Source organism: Herpailurus yagouaroundi, unplaced genomic scaffold (genome assembly GCF_014898765.1).
Source record: "Herpailurus yagouaroundi ecotype Mexico unplaced genomic scaffold, PumYag 250, whole genome shotgun sequence".
Classification (NCBI taxonomy): domain Eukaryota; kingdom Metazoa; phylum Chordata; class Mammalia; order Carnivora; family Felidae; genus Herpailurus; species Herpailurus yagouaroundi.
In genome coordinates this window covers 6,578,630-6,597,552 of record NW_024412467.1, presented here as the reverse complement: position 1 = coordinate 6,597,552, position 18,923 = coordinate 6,578,630, and the positions used below count along the sequence as shown (strand labels likewise).

Here is an 18,923-nt window from a genome sequence, read left to right as displayed (position 1 = left end):
GAAGGGAGTCTCATCTTTGTTTGGGGTCTGGGTGTTTTTCCTGAGGACAGTGATCTGGCGTCTGTATCACCTCAGGCATCCAGGAACCAGAGGCCCAGGGGGCCTTTGTCCTTGGAGCCAGGGTACCTCGGAGTGAAGATGTCCAGTGTCAGTGGTCTAGAATATGCATATGATGACTTCATCCAGTCATTCTCACCTGATCCTTCTTTAGATGTCATCTGTTTTAAAGAAATCATTAACTCCTTGCCCCTTATAAGGAGGACATACACTATTTGCATTATGAGGCATATTTAAAGTGGGGTAGGGGTGCAGGTCCTAGCAAAAATGGAAGCAGAAAAAGGAGCCAAAAGCAGATTTTTACAGAGTCCTTCAGCTTCCTTGTGTCACTATGAACCCAATCTTCCTGGGCTGCACCCCCCCCCCGCCCGGGGGGCGGGCCCCGGGGGGCGGGGGGGAGGAGGGAAAACATGGTACCATGCGAAAACATGGTAGATTTCCAAAACTACATTTATAGAAAGATATATCAAATGTATAAATGTAATTATATATATATATATATAATTTAAATAAAAATAGTCAGGTAAAGCAGGTATGCACGTTCCCTCAACCCATTTTAAGAAATAGAACATCAGGAATACCATCAACACTGCTCTTCAAATGGAGACGCAACCCCCCCCCCCCTTCGCCTTACCCCTCCACCCCCACTCAGGTACATAAGGAGTTTCCGGGGGTACTGAAGCACCTACCAGTTTCAGGAAGTCTATTTCTCGATACCCAAATCCCATATATACTCTTCCTAAAGCCAATTTGCCTGAGAACTCTTGAGTTCACAATAATCCTTCCACGTGACCAGAGCACCCGTGGCAAATCTCACAGTGAACCACCGTCCAGGGGTGTGAACCCTCTCATTCCAGATAGCCAGGTCTCCTGAAGGATTCAGCAAGGTACTGTAAACCCACAGAGCTTGTGTTGTTTCCCATTTTGTACGTATTTCTGTTACGAGTAAAGCATACATTTTAGAAACGAGTATTTTAGCTCCTGTGGAGACGTGCTGAAACCAGATCTATGACGGTAATAAGGAAGGGGAAGAAGCAATGGTGATTTTTACCTCTTTCTTCCCTGACCCGTTTTCAAAGAATGGGGAAAGGTCCTAGGAGGCCAAAACAAAGAGAACGTGGACGAGCAACATTCAACACTAAAAACTTGGGCTTTTTTTTTTTTTCATATTTAAAAAATAAGCATTTATTTTCAGGTATTCTCAATATTCTCTCCTAGGCTGTGTCATTTGTTGGAAATAAAAACATGTGGATCAGCTGAAGAAGTAGAATGATTCTGATTCTTTTCAATGTAACTGGAATGTTTTCTAGGACTGCCAAAATTTTCAGGATAACTCTGGGAAAGATCCAAAGATAAAACTTTTATATAATTTTGTTCCATTTTGGTATGTGGTACTGAATGTAGTAATTAAAACCTATTTTAATGATTATATTATGAATTTCCTCATCTTATTTCATCCCATAAAATGCCTATAATTTTCTACCTCCTGTTTTTTTTGTAGCAACCTTTACAGCCAACATAGGGCTCAAACTCACCACCCTGAGATCAAGGGTCACATAATCCACCGACTGAGCCTGGCAGGTGTTCCTCTATCTTCTATTCATAAAAATTTTTTTAATTTTTTAAAATATTTATTTATTTTTGAGAGAGAGACAGAGTGTGAGCAGGGGAGGAGCAGAGAGAGAGGGAGACCCAGAATCCGAAGCAGGCTCCAGGCTCTGAGCTGTCAGCACAGAGCCTGACGCGGGATTCGAACTCACGAACCGTGAGATCATGACCTGAGCTGAAGTCAGACGCTCAACCGACTGAGCCACCCAGGCGCCCCAATTAATAAAAATTTTTAAATAAATGAACTGGTAGTCCTACCAGCTCTTACCAGTATAAACCCTTGTCTTCACTAAAAGCATAGAAATAAGATCATGATTCTTATAAACAGATGTATTTCTAGGAAATTTCGCTTTTTATATTAAATGATTATCAATATTTATAACACACTTGAGTTTGATCAAGTGTATAGTAACAATTGTAAAACATAACTCCATCTAGAAGAATTTTTTATCTTAGAGCCTTATAATGTCAGGAAATTAGATGGATGTCAAGAATTACCTTTATATGCGTTTTGTTTGGGAAAATCTGAAAGGTAATCAGTAGAGGACTTTCAAGCACACAAATGTATCAGGACAAAGGTTTGTGAAAGAAATAGAGGAGAAATGGGATTCAAAGAGACAAAAGGGAAGATTTACACCTTTTTTTAGTGTTAAGAGCTTGTTCACGTGTGTTTGAAACCGTTGGTTGGTGACAATATCAAATTATTACCATTTTATATTCCACTGAGTACTTTTAAAAGCAAGATATAGCAGTTTTATTTTAAAATGTCAATGTTTACCACATGCTCTTTGCAACTCTCTCAACTTATAATGGAAAACTTTTGATGTTCACTTTAAAATGTAGGAGTAAATGCATGGTTTTTCAAAATTCTTTTCGGAAAAAAGTGAACAAAATATTTGAAAGCCAATGCCTTAAGAAGCCCCGTGTGCCCCCTTCTCAGAGCATCACAAAGGTAACAATTATTTGAATTTTATTTGTTTTAGTTTTATAGCTTTATCTTTTTTAAAAAAAATTTTTAAAGTTTATTTTTGAGAGAGAGACAGAGACAGAGCACAAGCGGGGAAGGGGCAGAGAGAGAGGGGGACACAGAATCCGAAGCAGGTTCCAGGCTCTGAGCTGTCAGCCCAGAGCCTGATGCAGGGCCTGAACTCACAGACTGCGAGATCATGACCTGAGCAGAAGTTGGACGCTCAACCAACTGAGCCATCCAGGCACTCCTATAGCCTTATGATTATTATTTTTTAATTTGAGTATAGTTGACACACAGTTCCAGGGGTAAAACAGGTGATTCCACAACTCTATATGTTTTCTGCTGCACTTGTAAATCTTCCTTCCTTCCTTCCTTCCTTCCTTCCTTCCTTCCTTCCTTCTTTCCTTCTCTCTTTTAAGTAGACTCCTCACTCAGCACAGAGCCCAACGCAGGGCTTGCACTCACGACCCTGAGATCAAGACCTGAGCTGAGATCAAGAGTCGGATGCTTAACCCACTGAGCCACCCAGGTGCCCTGCAAATTTTCCTTTTTTATATTACCTGTCCTGTTTGCTGCAATTTACTCTTGGAATTGATTCATCATCTGACAAATGGCAACCTTTTAAATTTTTATTATTAATTTGATTTATTTGTATGAAGATTCTTTTGCGTTTTCTATATAGATAATCACATCATCTTCCTAAAAAAGTTACAGTGTTTTCCTCCTTTCTTAGTGTGCTATTTCTATTTTTTATTATCCTGTTGAGCAGGCTAGAACATCCCAGTACCTGCATATGGAGTTTGATAAGACAAAGTCCTCCATGAAGTGCCTTTGGGGGGTAGTTAACGCATCAAGATGACACAGTAGGACAGGACATATGACATATGATGGGATAGTTCGTATAAAGTATATGGAAACTACACGAGGCCACATTTAATTCCTTCTTAGTAGACAGAGTCTAGGTCCTGCTAAGCGCATACCCTTGCAGCAGAAAAGTGTAAATTATATTCTGCTGACTTAAGTCAATTATATAAATTCACAAAGTCTTAAGGCAGGTAGAACATTGTTTTTGATGTGAGAGCTTTAAAAAACCAACAACCATTTTACTCATACATTTATTCAATGTATATCATAACACTCTTACCCAACATTGGCTCAGATCATGCAGATATAATGAAACACAGATCAACACAGTCTACTCTGAGTCGTCAACTGGAGGAGGGAGAGGAACTGTGCTTAAACAGTGAAAACATGGGGCACGCCTGGGTGGCTCAGTCGGTTGAGCATCCGATTCTTGGTTTCGGCTCAGGTCATGATCTCAAGGTTCCAAGGATCGAGCCCTGTGTTGGGCTCTGAGCTGACAGCAAGGAACCTGCTTGGGCTTCTCTTTCTCCCTCTCTCTCTCTCTGCCCCACCCCCACTCACATGTGCACGTGCTCTCTCTCTCAAAATAAATGAACTTAAGAAAAAAAAAAACAGCAAAACCACTGTGTCAACTGATTCTTCTAAGAAAATAACCAACATATGGGGTTCACATGTAGCCCACAACAGACAAAGTGGAAAAAACACATTGTCTAAAAATGTTGCTCATGTTGAGTTAAAACCTGCCTTTCTGAAACTCTTAACCACTATTCCTAGTTCTGCCAAAGGAAAGAAAATGATAAAATATATTTTCTTCCAACTGACCTCAGTTAAGGTCTGTGTAAAGTTCCCCTCTGCCCCCTCCCCTCCTCCTCTAAGCCTTTACTTTCTTGGCTAAACTTCCATTCCTTCAATAATGTTGTGATTTTAAGATTTCAACCTATCCTAGCCCCCTTCCTCCTGAGACCATGTTCTTTGTCCCTGTGTTATTTAAAACCCATTTCGCAAAACTGAAAATAATCTTCCAAGTGAGACATGGCCAGTTCAGTGTAGATGGGGCCTATCATCAGCTTTTTCTAGGGGTTAATAATATCCCTGCCGTATAGAAGTAAATTTACATGATTTCATTTGGTTCCTCAGTATAGAACTAAGACTTAATATTATGTATTTCAGGAAACCAGATCTCAACTAAATACGAGTAAGAATGTCCACTAAGATCCTTTTCCATGCAAATAGCCGTAGGCCCTGTGTCCCAATCCTATACCGATCAACTGGCTTTTTTAAATCATATTTTCATTTGTTTCTTTTAGTTGCAAGGGCCAGAAATCTCATTTCAAGTATCCTTTCTCAATGAAAACACACACACACAAAAAACAGGTCAGAGATTTATTGTCTCACATAACTAATTAGTCAGATAACTGAGAAAAATCTAACAGTAGTCGCCCGGCAGACACATCTAGATCTAGGGTCTCCGTGTTTTCAGGACTGGTCTTCTGCATTGTCTAAGCTTTGCTTTTCTCTAGGACGGTTCCAATTCTTGGGCAAAGTTCCCTTAAGATGGCAAGATGGACATCCTCTCGGTAACCCCAGTGATTCTGTCCTAACAGTAATCCCAGGACTGAGTCTCCCCGGCTCCGGAAGAGTCACTTGGTCTCCCCTGCACCCAGCAAGGAATGCACCACTCTGATTGGCCAGGCCTGTACCACGTGCACATCCGTGGTGTTGAGACTGCATTCACTCCACTCAACACAGACTGAAAGTGGAGGTTAGGGGGTGGGGTGGGTGGAGAAAAAAAAGTGGGAAGAGTAATTTTCGGAGAAAAAAAATTAGGGTTCTCTTACCAAAAGAAGGGACAATGGATATCAGACTCTTAATAAAAACAAATGCCCACTTTAGCTCTAAATTTCAGATGTATTTATCCCTGTTAAGTTGAACTCATTTTTTTCATTCTCAAATTCATGTCTCTTCACCAACTAGCTGCCCAGGTTTGGTTTAATTACTCAACCCCTTTGAGTTAATTTGTTAATTGTAAAATGAGGGAGAGGAGGAGGTGACAAAAATCACTGAAGCTAATTCCCTCATTTCCTGAGACCTATGTTAAGTGACTGGAGGAAGACAACACTTTAAAATGTATTGTGGGGAGAGGGGGCACCTGGGTGACTCAGTCGGTTGAGCGTCCAACTTTGACTCGGGTCATGATCTTGCAGTTCATGAGTTCGAGCCCCACATCGGGCTCTGTGCTGACAGCTCAGAGCCTAGAGTCTGCTTCGGATTCTGGGGCTCCCTCTCTCTCTACCCCTCCCCGCTCATGATCTGTCTCTCTCTGTCTCTGTCTCTCTCTCAAAAATAAATAAACATTAAAGAAATTTTAAAAAATAAATAAATAAAATAAAATGTACTGTCAGGGTGTCTGGGTGGCTCAGTGGATTAAGTGTCCAGCATCAGCTCAGGTCATGATCTCGCGGTCCGTGGGTTCGAGCCCCGTGTCGGGCTCTGTGCTGACAGCTCAGAGCCTGGAGCCTGCTTTGGATTCTGTGTCTCCCTCTCTCTCTGCCCCTCCCCCCCCCAAAGTAAATAAACATTAAAAAATTTTTTTTAATAAATAAAATATATTGTTAAATGAAAGCAACGATAAAATTAAAATTCCTGTGGCTATACGGTTTGTCAAATATGCTGGCTCCCTAGGAATCCCTAAATTAAATTCCAAAAATCTTCATCAACTGTCTACTATCAATTAATCAGCAAGTACTCCTCTGAATGCAAAAAGGCTCTTGGGATACGTTCAAGAGAGGAATTCTGATTTCATAATTGCAAATGATTGCCAAAAGAGGTAGAGATGGGAGGTGGCGGGTGCAGTGGTGTGGGGGGGTGGTCTAAAGAAATGGTTTCAATTGCAGGCTCTATTTAACTCGAATTTTGTAAACGATATGCAGGAAAGGTGAATGAAGGAAGCAACCAAGCACAAAGAAAATCTGACATTGACCTATAAGAGGTAACAGGAAGTCCAAAATCCAGAATCATTTGAGGCCTGCCCTGTGAGACATGGCGTGGGGCGGAGAAGGAAAACATGGGCCCTTGGATTCAGACAGAACTGGAGGCAAAGACCGGCTTTGCACTTACTATTTGCTGGTCTCAGGCATTTGAGCAACTTGCTGACCTATCTATTTCCTTATCTGTAAAATGGATATAATGATCTTTTTCTCAGGAGAATGGGATTGTATCAAATAAAGCTGCTGGCACCAAGAATCCCTCAGTAGCTTTCCCTTCTTTGTCCAACAGGCCTGACCTTAAGAACATTGTTACCAATCGCTTGTCTGAATTCACGGAGACATTCACTTGATATCACAAAGGACATGAAATGAAAAGAATAGGCACTGGATGAAAGTCGGAGGCCAGAAAGGTTTCTCACTACCTTGCTATGTGATCTTTGGCATTTGTTAAACATTTGAATCTGTTTCCCCACTTGTAAAGCATCGTTTAAACCAGTGGTCACTCAAGGGCGCCATGATTAGACGCGCAAGTGGTGAACTCCACCTAGGGCTGCATTGAAGGGGGCGCCCTTCACTTGGGAGACATCCCGGATCCTTCAGACATGGTGAACAATTTTGTGAACCGTGGCAACGAAGTGCCTAGTGCGACCAAACTGGCACATTGTAGTGACGATTTTCCAACCGAGGAAAGTAAAGTACAAACCTTGAAAAGAGGCAGTCTTTTTTCCCATTTGCACAAAAGCACTTTATAGGCTAGCAGGGTTCGTGTGGCTATTTATTCCAATTAACTCCAAAGACAGACTAAAACCAGTACATAGAAACCAGGGAGGACGACTGTAACAACAATCATTTGGAAAACGAAATGAGTGGAGGGAGCTCTCTGTCACTCAGGGTATTCAGGAAAAGGCTGACTCACCATGAATGATCTACCAGAAATCCTTAGATCAAGTACAAGCTAGGAACGAGCATTTCTATAGGAAAGAGAATTAACGTTCACTAAGCATCAGCTATGTGTGGGTACTGTGCCCCAAGTACACATACTGTTGTCTCGCTAAATCCTGATGAGAGTCCTTCAGAGTTTGTGTCATTATGCCTGCTTTGAAGATGAGGAGGTCATGTAGCTTGCCAAAATTCATATAAAACGCCTAAGTGGCGATAAAGAAACTGTCAGATTCTATTAGTTTTCTATCGCGGCTATAACAGATTACCCTAAGCTTTGCGGCTTTGAGCAACAGATATTTTTATCTTACAATTCTGGAGTTCAGAAGTCCAAAATGAGTTTCACCCAGCTAAAATGAGAATGTCAGCAGGGCGGCCCTCCTTTCTGGAGACCCTAGAACATCTACCTGCTTGCCTTTTCCATCTTCTAGAAGCTTCTCACATTGGCCATGATCCGTGGGTCCCCTCTGTCTTCAAAGTAAGCAAGGGCCGGTCAGGTCTTTTTGACATCTGGTCACTCTGACACTGACGCTTTTGCCTCTGTATGTCGAGGGATCCTTGTGAGTATATCAAGCCCACCCGACTAATACTTTTCAGCACACCCGACTAATAACCTTAATTCCAGCTGCAATCTTAATTCACAGGTTCTGGGAGTTAGGATGTGCACCTCTTTGGGGAGGCCATTATTCTATCTGTACAGACTCCCAAGCCCATGCTCTTTTCTTTACATTATACCTCTTCTTGCTGTATCTGTAACATCCTTCTCCATTCTCTTTTTTAAATAAACTCTACCCCCAACGTGGGGCTCAAACTCACCATCCTGAGATCAAAGTCGCGTGCTCCACCGACTCAGCCAGCCAGGCGCCCCCATCCTTCTCAAATCTCAACGAAGCTTATGGAAAATAGGGTGAAAAAAAAAAATAGAAGACGCGGTCCCTGCTCTTCAGGAGCTTCCGGTGAAGTTGGGACAAGACCAACTTGCATAAAGTGCAACAGCCAGTTTGGGCCTGTGAGTGACAAAGCCCACAGCTGTAACTCAGTTTCCCAAATCTCTGGCCGTGGAAGTCCCTGTGCTGCTGTTTAGTCCTGTCACGGCTGTGCTCATAAAAACAACTCTCTAAACGTCTCGAAGGTAAATGGCGAGGGCATGGAACTGACTCTGGGGCTGGGCGGCACAGAGAAAGGGATGTCCCATCACTGCTGAGGAAGTGGCAGGGGGGAGCCACAGAAACAGGTGGAGGGGGCGGCAGAAGAGGAGGAGCAGAAGAGGCAGAACAACACATGTGTCGGGCGAAGAACCATCTCTTAGTGGGGACGCCTCCTGGGCCGGCCGGAACCTGGAGCCCCTCCCGTGACATTTCAGACGAGAGGCCGGCTTCCGTCTCATTCGTTGTGAGGGTGGCAAGTCCAGAAGAGGGGGGACATCCATGGGCACCGAAGCGGTCCGTCGCACTCTCAGTGAAGTCGGGAGCAGTGAGAAAGGAGGATTGTTAGGGCAGCTGAGAGAACAGAGAAGTTTCCAAAGGACAAGCAGCTGGAGAGAGAATGGGCAGCCAGGAGAGACTCTCACCACTGTCTCCCGTAAAGGAGGACATGCGGTGACATATGGTAGAGGTCCTCAAAGCCACAGGACGTGCAGGACACATTATCAGACCGGGGCTACCTCAATGGAAGATTCGGGAGAAAGGCGCTGTGAACTGAACCAATACGAATACGTTGTGACTTTAAGATGATATAAACTGTAGAGAAGCACTTTTAAACAAAACTTCAGGGGCGCCTGGGTGGCGCAGTCGGTTAAGCGCCCGACTCCAGCCAGGTCACGATCTCGCGGCCCGTGAGTTCGAGCCCCGCGTCGGGCTCTGGGCTGATGGCTCGGAGCCTGGAGCCTGTTTCCGATTCTGTGTCTCCCTCTCTCTCCGCCCCTCCCCTGTTCATGCTCTGTCTCTCTCTGTCTGAAAAATAAATAAACGTTGAAAAAAAAAAATTAAAAAAAAAACAAACAAAAAACTTCAAAGAAGTTTTGTTTTCCAGGTAAACATTTGGGCCTACACTACCAGCTACCTCATAACTAATTACGTTTCTTTAAAAAAAAAAAAAAAAAAAAAGAACAACAACGTGGACTTGAGGTCTTTGTGTCAGAAAGGCTGGAATTGGGGACCAGGCATCTTGGTCTTGAACAAGGTTCTCTGCGGGCGTGAAAGTGAGGCCTGTGCTGGCAGGTGGCCTCGTTTCCTTCGCCGTGAGAGAGATTCACCAGCAGGGGAAGGTAATGAACTGGGGCAAGAGGAAGGAACCGTGAAGAAAAAGACTTCTGTTTCCCCTCCTGGGGCCACTGCAGAAAGCAGCCTTGGGAAATGGATGTGTTGTCACAAACATCAACTTTCCCCAACTGTTTTCAGACCCAAACTCTGGTGGTGCCAGCTACACGGTAAGCTGTTGGAGGTAGACAAAGGACTGTAATGTGCTCTGAAATGGTATTACTTTAATATTTCTGTCATTTCTATCGGTACGAATACGTATTCATTTGTAGGGGTGGCTAGAACCTTTAAAGAGAGCAGATATCCCCTCAAGCATATATTCACTAGTCACCGGTGGCTGCTCTAAATTATAGGGAGATTGTAAGACATGTAATAACGGTGATGCTCACTGGACACAGCTAAAACGTTTTTCAGTTAAAATAACAAAAACATGGTGGCTCAGTCGGTTAAGCGTCCCACTCTTGATTTCAGCTCAGGTCATGATCTCACGGTTCGTGAGTTTGAGCCCCGCGTCGGGCTCTATGCTGACAGCACAGAGCCTGCTTGGGATTTTCTCTCTCCTTCTCTCTCTCCCTCTGCCCCTCCCCTGCGCGCTCTCTCTCTCTCTCAAAATAAGTAAAACTTAAAAAAAAATAAAGAAAACAACAACAAATCTTTTACCACATCTGCCATTATTGATTTTATTTCAGATAAGCTTCTGAATGCAGCTCAGGATTCAAATGGTCTCATTGAGTTGACCCACCTTTTAAGATCCTTTAAATTTCCAGGGCGCCTGGGTGGCTCAGTTGGTTAAGTGGCCAACTTTGGCTCAGGTCATGATCTCACGGTTTGTGGGTTCAGGCCCCACATCAGGCTCTGTGCTGACAGCTCAGAGCCTGAAGCCTGCTCAGATTCTCTGTCTCCCTCTCTCTGCCCCTCCTCCACTCATGCTCTGTCTCTCAAAAACTGAATAAATGTTAAAATAAATAAATAAAATCCTTTAAACCTTCAACACGTCTTCTCATCACCACCCGCATGGAGGGAATACTTTCACATTCTTACACTGCACCACGCCTGTCTAGAGTATTTGCCTCAAGCAGGTATAGCCACAGCAGCACCTAAGTCTTGTGTGTGTGTGTGTGTGTGTGTGTGTGTGTGTGTGCGTTGAAACCAAGTGAGAATGCTGTGGCCAGAGAGCAATTCTTTCCATTCTTTGGAGCTTCATCAAGATTAGTTGAGATGCTTTTTCAAACCGAGGCTTCCACCTCCTTGGATGAGCGTTTATTCATATAATTTATTTATTTATTTTGAGACGGAGAGAGAGAAAGAGAGCCTGAGTGGGGGAGGGGCAGAGGGAGAGAGGGAGAGAGGGAGAGAGAGAGAGAGAGAGAGAGAGAGAGAGAGAGAGAATCTTGAGCAGGCGCCACGTTCAAGGCAGAGGCTGATGCTAGTCTGACACGGGGCTCCATCCCACGACCACGAGATCATGACCTGAGCCAAAATCAGAGTCAGATGCTTAACCGACTGAGCCACCCAGACGCCCCAAGGATGGGCATTTAATAGAGACTATTGTACCAGGCCACTAAGTGATTCCTATTTCTCATTTCACTGCTGTACATTTCATTTCATGATCCATTTCCTTCGAAGATCCCACCTATTCTTCAAACTTTTAAGCCAATGCTTGCTTGAGTTACACACTGTCCAAGAATAATTTTTGTTTAGATGTGTCTAGCTTTAAACCAAAGTTCACAACCTTGGCTATGCATCAGAATCACCTGGCCGGGGGGGGGGGGGGGGGGGGTTGGTGGGGGTGTTGCTTTTATAAATGACTGAGGCCAGGGCTCTATTAAAGACGAAGTGAATCAAAATTTCCTGAGGTGATCTCTAGGAAGACATAAACAAGCTTATTCTAAAATTTATATGGAGGGGTGCCTGGGTGGCTCAGCAGCTTTATCATCCAACTCGTGATGTCAGCTCATGGTTGGTTTGTGAGTTCGAGCTCCACATCCGGCTCTGCCCTGACAGTGCGGAGCCTGCTTGGGACTCTGTCTCCCTCTCTCTCTCTCTCTGTACCTCCCCTGCTCACTCTCTATCTCTCGCTCAAAAAATAAATAAAAATGAACCTTAAAAATAAAATTTACACGGGAAAGGCAAAGGCCCTAGAATAAGACAATTTTGGAAAAGAAGAATAAAATGGTAGGACTCACTCTACCTGATATTAACGCTTCCATAGCTACAGTAATCGATCAGTGTGGTGCTGATGCAGGGATGGGGAACAGAAAAGAAAACCTAGAAAATAGGCCCACATAAATATGCCCAACTGGTTTTTGACAAAGATGTTAGAAACACTCAGTTGAGAAAGGACAGCCTTTTCAAGAAACGCTGTTGTAGCAGCTGGACGTGCATAGGCAGAAAACAAATCTCAGGCTACATCTCATACCTAATACACAAACTAACTCGAGATCCATCACAGATGTAAATATAAAATACAAAACTATAAAACTTTTAGCAAAAAAAAAAAAAAAAAAAAAAAAAAAAACCAGAATCTCTTTAGGACCTAGGTCTCAGTGAAGAATTCTTAGAGTTGATGCCAAAAGCATGATCCATAAAGGAAAAATTGAAAAATTGGGTCTCATCGAAATCTAAAACTTTTACTCTGTGAAAGACACACATAGGAGAATAAAAAGACAAGCTACAGAGTGAGAGAAAATATTTGCAAACCATAGATCTGACAAAGGAGTTGTTTCTAGAAGGTATAAAGAACTCTCAAAAATTCATGATAAAATTTAAATTTGAATTTAACAATCCACATTAAAAAGTAGGCAAAAGCCATGAAGGGACATTTCGCCCAAGAAGATATAAAGGTAGTGAATAAGCACATGAAAGGATGTTCAGTATCATTAGTGATTAGGGAACTGCAACTTAAAACCATAAAATTGTGCTACACACTTATCAGAATGACTAAAAAAAAAAAAAATAGCGACACCACCAAATGCTGGCAAGGATGGGGAGAATCTGGATTAGTCATACATTGCTGGTGGAAATGTACAGCCACTCTGGAAAAGCGTTGGCAGCTTCTTATAAAACTAAACACACACTTGTCAAATGACCCAGCAATGCCACATTTGGTCATTTGTGCCAGAGAAATGAAAATCAAGCTCCACACAAAAACCTGTTACATGAATGTTTACGGCAGCTTTATTCGTAACAGGCCCAAACTGGAAACTACCCAAATACACCCTCCATGGATGAGCGGTTAAATAAACCGGGGTACATCCATTCCATGGACCGCTAGGGAACAAATGTTGATAGTGCAACAGTTTATATGATTCTCAAGGGAGTTATGCTAATCTCAAGATGTTATGTACTGTATGATCCCATTTCCATAACATTCTTGAAATACCAAATTATAGGAATAGAGAACAGATCAGCAGTTGCCAGATGTTGGGGGAGGGGGGCAGGGAGTGAGGCTTGTAGGATCGGCACAGTTCTGTATGTTGATTGTGGCGGTGGTCACATGAATCTACACCTGTGGTAAAACTGCATAAATACATACACACACACACACACACACACACACACACACACACACACACGAGCGTGTGTAAACCTGAAATCTGAATATACTCTGCAGAGTGACATTTTCTCGGAATTGATATTGTTCTACGGTGATGCAAGATAATCACTGGGGGACGCCGGGTGAAGGGCACCTGGGGCTTCCCTGTACTTTTTTCTTTTATTTTTTGTGCAGTTCCTTGTGACTTTATAATTATTTCAAAGTGAAGCTTGGAAGCAAAAAATACATAAAAGCACACTAATAAAATACTGATGCCTGGGCCCTGTCCCAGACCAATTAGATAAAAAATCTCCTGGGGTGGGACAGTACATCAAAATTTTTAAACCCACTCCAGATGATTCTAATGGGTGTTCAGGGCTGAACCATCACTTAAAGCAAGCACAGATTTCAAAAAATATGTAAATTAGAAGGTGATAACTTGCTTTATAAAGAATATTTGCTCTAAAATACAAAACTGGGGACACCTGGGTGGCTCAGTCGGTTGAGCGTCCAACTCTTGATTTCAGCTCAGGTCATGGGATCGAGCCCCATGTCTCAGCTCTGTGCTGAGTGTGGAGCCTGCTTAAGACTCCCTCTCCCTCTCCTTCTCCTTATGACCCTCCCTTTCTCATGCTCTCTCTCTCTCCGATCTGTCTCTCTAAAATAAAAATTTTGTAATCAATTAAAAAAATAAAAGATACAAATAAAATAAAAAACAAAATTGACCAACTGTGAGTCCCGTAAATCACTCAGGAAGTCCAATTTGCACATTACCTTTTAGGAACACATCTATCTATTGTTCATGCTGAACATGTGACCGGCGATAAGGAAATACTGCCATAAAGACAAATGAGTAGTTTTAAATAGATATGTCTCTGCAAGTGAGTGTTGTCCTTAGTGGTCATCTTTGGAAGCATCACCATTATGATGGCAGTACTCCAAACAGGATTAGAATCCGTTTGCTCTAAAGCCCCAGACCATGCCTGCCATTTGCAGAGCCTGGGGCAAGAGTTTAAGTTGAGATGCACATATCGTATGGCTAAATAATTAAAACTTATAAATCAAACTTACGGTTGAATAAACAATGTCCCATCCTTCTCACTTGACAAATATACCTTCATAATAAAAGCCGGGGGGGGCGGGGGGGGAAACACTATGTGAAAGTTTTGGATTTTGTATGGCTGGAAGTCAGCAAAATATCAAAGGCAACTGAGTTTAATTATTATTTCATAAGCTTGGATATTTTGCTGATGGGTTGGCAAACTTGGATGGGTAAAAACATTAAAACATATAATTTATAAATTATTTCAGAACATTTCTTTGTCTTCCTATCAGTAAAAATCACTGGTTATGTTGTACTAATCAAGATTTGCACATCATTCGTGTTGTGTTGATGGTAACAACTTAAAAGATTAAAAAACGAAGTGAATTTGTAATTGAGGTATATGTAATTTAAATCCATTTTCATAAAAATGTAAAGCAACAAATTTAAAAACTAAAGTTATTTATATATATACTTTCCAAAGAAGTCATTTTTTCCCCCAAACTTTTAAAATCATCTTTTGATATAAACGGCAGATTACAAATTATAATTAGCGAATACTAAAATTTAAAGCAAATATTTGAAGTTGCAATTTTTTTGAGATTTTCATTAAACGTTATTAAATATTTCTAAAAATAAAGCTACTCACAGTGTTAGTCTTCAATGTCCATTTGTAGCTACTATAAAACATTAGAATCATACTTCACACACATTACATCGAGACCTACACATACATTTAAAAGTAACACGGGGCACCTGGATGGCACAGTCGGTCAAGCATCCGACTCTCGATTTCGGCTCAGGTCATAATCTCAGGGTTGCGGGATCAAGCCCCACACTGGGCTCTGCACTGGGTGTGGAGCCTGCTTAAGATTCTCTCTCTCCCTCTACCCCTGCCCTGCTTGTGTGCATGCGCTCTCTCTATAAAAACAAAGAAAGAAAAATAAAAAAAAATAAAAGTAACATGAATCGCTTAATACTTAATATTGCAAAATCATTCTCAGGCACCATGAACTGCCTCCTCGATCACAAGTAGTAACATGAAGACATGGGTGAAATAGACAGACGCTAACTGGGAGATGATACTTCCTGGAGTAAGAAACCATTGCATTCAGCTCTCCAAGACAACGCATTGGACTCGCTTATTGATCTCTGTTTTCTTGTATTGAGCACATCCCCTGCTCCAAACCCGCTGTCTCCAGAGCAGTGCAGGCAGCAGCATAAACCCACAGCATTGGCGTTTGCCTTTGGTTTCAAAGACATCAAGGGTATTGCACAGAAATTGTCCAGAAGTACTTCCCTGGGGCCAGAACAGAATAACTCGTGAGGGCAGATGCTTTAAGGATGTGAGTTGTACTGCACTGTGCTTGCTCTAGACCCTGAGTGATCGACGGTCCACCTGCTTTTTTCTTTTTTAATGCGTGTGTCATCTATGCAGGGCCCTCTGAGTCATGGGCCAATATCGGGACACTCCCTTACCCGGGACTAAGGGCAGTATGGCACCCATCGCATAATATAAATCTCACTTCATTGTTTTTATCCCAATTGTGCGCGTGACCCATATGATTACCAACCTTAGTTACCGTTCTGGGCTCAAAGTAATTTTTACTCTAAAAATTACGCCTGCCCACAAACAGTGGTCTTTTACCATGGAAAGATTTCCAAAGAATATGCCGGAGACTCAAAAGGAGAATCCCAAACAGTTTGAACAAGGGGAAGCGTCCCTGGAATATCGGTGTAAATCCTCAAGGTCAAGTGTCACAAAATTAAAACAGGGATGCATTTATTATTACACACCGCGCACGCGTAATCTGAAAACCCTATCTTGAAAGCTCACAAGTGCCCAGCCACCGCCTTGCAAAAACCGGATGAGGCTCAGAAAGCTTTGGAGGAGACAGGGAGGTCTGAAGGTTATTACAAACTGGGGCTTGAGGATAAAGAGAAGGAAACAGAGCTCTGAGAGATCTAACCACAGACACGAAGCCCATCAGAGAGGCATTCAGAAGCAGGGGAGGGGATTTGTATGGTGGTGGCTTGGGGTGACCAAGTGCCCTCACTGAGGGACGGACAAGCAGGTCAGACGAATGGACCACAGCCTGAGGTGTCCACGCATGCTAGAAAAGAGCCCTCTCAGGAGAAGGCAAACACGAGGACAAGATAGACTACGTCCAAACTGGCAGAGACTAGGGCTGAGCTCACCGAGAGGCTGACAGTCACGCTGGAAAAGACGACTGATTCAGAAGCCGAGCTGAAATGCACCACAGAGTCGTGTCTAAATGCAGAATGCCGGGCCAGACTTAACCCCACCTCCTTCCAGCACTCAGCTGCCCTCTGCAGACTTCCCCTGAGCCTGCACGCCCAACACTGCTCTTTCAAGCGAAGGCTGACCTTTACCTGGAAGGCCGTTTTCTTCTCCTCTGCCTCTGGTCCCAAATTGTCTGTGCCGCCCTCCTCAGAGATCCCAGCTGGGGTCTGGGCCGAACACGCCTGGGAATAACATGTAAGGGAACGTGAGCAGCAGAGACGTGTCTTTAAAAACACGTGATGTGCACATTTTGCAGTTACCTTTATTGACGTTCTGTGTAAAACGTTCCCGATCATTCTACAGCTCTTAAGCTGTATCTAAGCACTTCTTCAATTTAAGAAGGTAACTTTCCAGCCCTAACGCATGCTGGCACCTCTCTCCTTATCAGAGCCGAACATAGAAATTCCATTGTTTCATACCAAGCACCACCCAAACCAGGAAGATGATTCCAGAAGGAGTTTGCACACCTCAAAAAGAAAATCCCCAGGCTTACAGCATCAGTTTTTAAATTGTTGGTTATCCTCCAGAATCACTGTCACCTCCAAGTGACTCAGCCAAAAGCAATCCACATAGTCTCAACTTCCTGGAGCCTTATTTGTTTAGTTTGAATTGTATTCATTCTTCGGTTCACATCACATCAAAGGCCAGACAATCCGCCTGCATTATTTAGAAGGGGGCAAGCCCAGTTTCTGCCAGTGCACCAGCCAAGAACCCCTGGCCCAGAGCTTTACTGCATGAGAATAAGAGTCACCAAACTTGGCTGCAATAACAGTATCGTTCTTCAGCAGGTGATCTGAATAGATAAAACAAAATAGAACATAATTTTAAATGGTAATGTAGGTTCAGGAGACACTGGGTTAAATCAAGTTAAAAAAAATTTTTTTTCAGGGAGCCTGGATGGCTCAGTCAGTTAGACCTCTGAATTTGGCGGAGGTCATGATGTCATAGCTCGTGGGTTCAAGCCTTGCATCAGGCCCTGTGCTGATGGCTCAGAGCCTGGAGCCTGCTTTGGATTCTGTGACTCCCTCTCTCTCTGCCCCTCCCCAACTTGCACTCTGTCTCTCTCTCTCTCAAAATAAATAAAAATTTTAAAAAAAATTTTTTTCTTACCACATATTGCAATGCTTTCATTTTTTTAAATTTTTTTAAGTTTATTTATTTTGAGAGAGGGAGTGAGCGCATGCAAGCAGGGGAGGGGCAGAGAGAGAGAGGGAGAGAGAAAGAACCCCAAGCAGGCTCCACGCTGTCAGCACAGAGCCTGACATGGGGCTCCAACTCATGGACCGTGAGATGATGACCCGGGCAGAAATCAAGAATCAGATGCTTAACCAACTGAGCCACCTGGGTGCCCCTGCAATGCTTTCAATATGCTAAGTTACATTGTGAATCTCCAATAAAGAAATAAAATACTCATCACCTCCAAAACTTATTGGACCACAAACGCTTTTTTTTTCTTTTACAAACACCTGATTCATATTCTCTGGAACTCATTTTCGGAAGTACTTCTCAATAGTCATACGATGGAGACAACACACGTGCATTTTGTTTCACGTAACCGCTTTTTCATTTTTCTCTGCCTCAGCAAACTGCAATGACCATTCGCTGTGAAATTGGTAATCTACCTCTTTCCAATATGCTTTTCAGCCCTGTTCCAGTTTTAACACTAGCTTCTATGGCTCTACTCCATTTTGCATCAGTAGTATATCTTCATTTTATTTCATTTTATTCTTTTAAGTTTATTCATTTATTGGGGGGGGAGGGGGAGAGGGAGAGAATCTTAAGCAGATTCTCTTCTCTAGCAACATGGAGCCCCACGCCAGGTTCGATCCCACGACCCTGAGATCATGACCTGAGCCAAAAATCAGAGTCAGATGCTTAACTGACTGAGCCACCCAGGTGCCCCAATGCCTTCATTTTACACTTAAAAGTTTTCCATACTTAAAGATCTGCTTCTTAAGATTCTCAATGTTTAATAGAGGGTATAAGATTTATACACAAGTAACTATAACATCGACTGCGAGAAAAAATGATTTAAAGATATTGTAATTAAGATAATACTATTTGAAGGTACTGACCAATTATGATTCACTTAAGCATCACTGTAACTTGGGCTTTCTGCATAAAATATTCAAATAAACACACTGCAGTGTTACACTGTACACGTAAAAAGGAATTTAGCTCGAATCCATCCACTGACCAATTAGATAGGTGATGTATTTATGTTAATATTAGATGATACATACTCACACAATGCATGCACAACAACACAACGGTAACCTACGTAATGCAATGTTTAAAGTGAAATGTAGATCTGCCAAAAATGGTAGGCTTGCATTTAATAGGAAAATAGTTTATACT

The 18,923-nt window shown here is 42.6% G+C and overlaps 1 long non-coding RNA gene across 1 annotated transcript; it reads right to left on the bottom strand.

Moving 5' to 3' along the window:
• Positions 1-2,763: 2,763 nt before the first annotated feature.
• Positions 2,764-18,490, bottom strand: LOC121020517 (uncharacterized). The gene is made up of 3 exons (XR_005786173.1): positions 18,369-18,490; positions 17,588-17,590; positions 2,764-2,774 (listed from the first exon to the last, which is right to left on the bottom strand). It is a non-coding gene; the product is annotated as an uncharacterized LOC121020517 (long non-coding RNA).
• Positions 18,491-18,923: the final 433 nt, after the last annotated feature.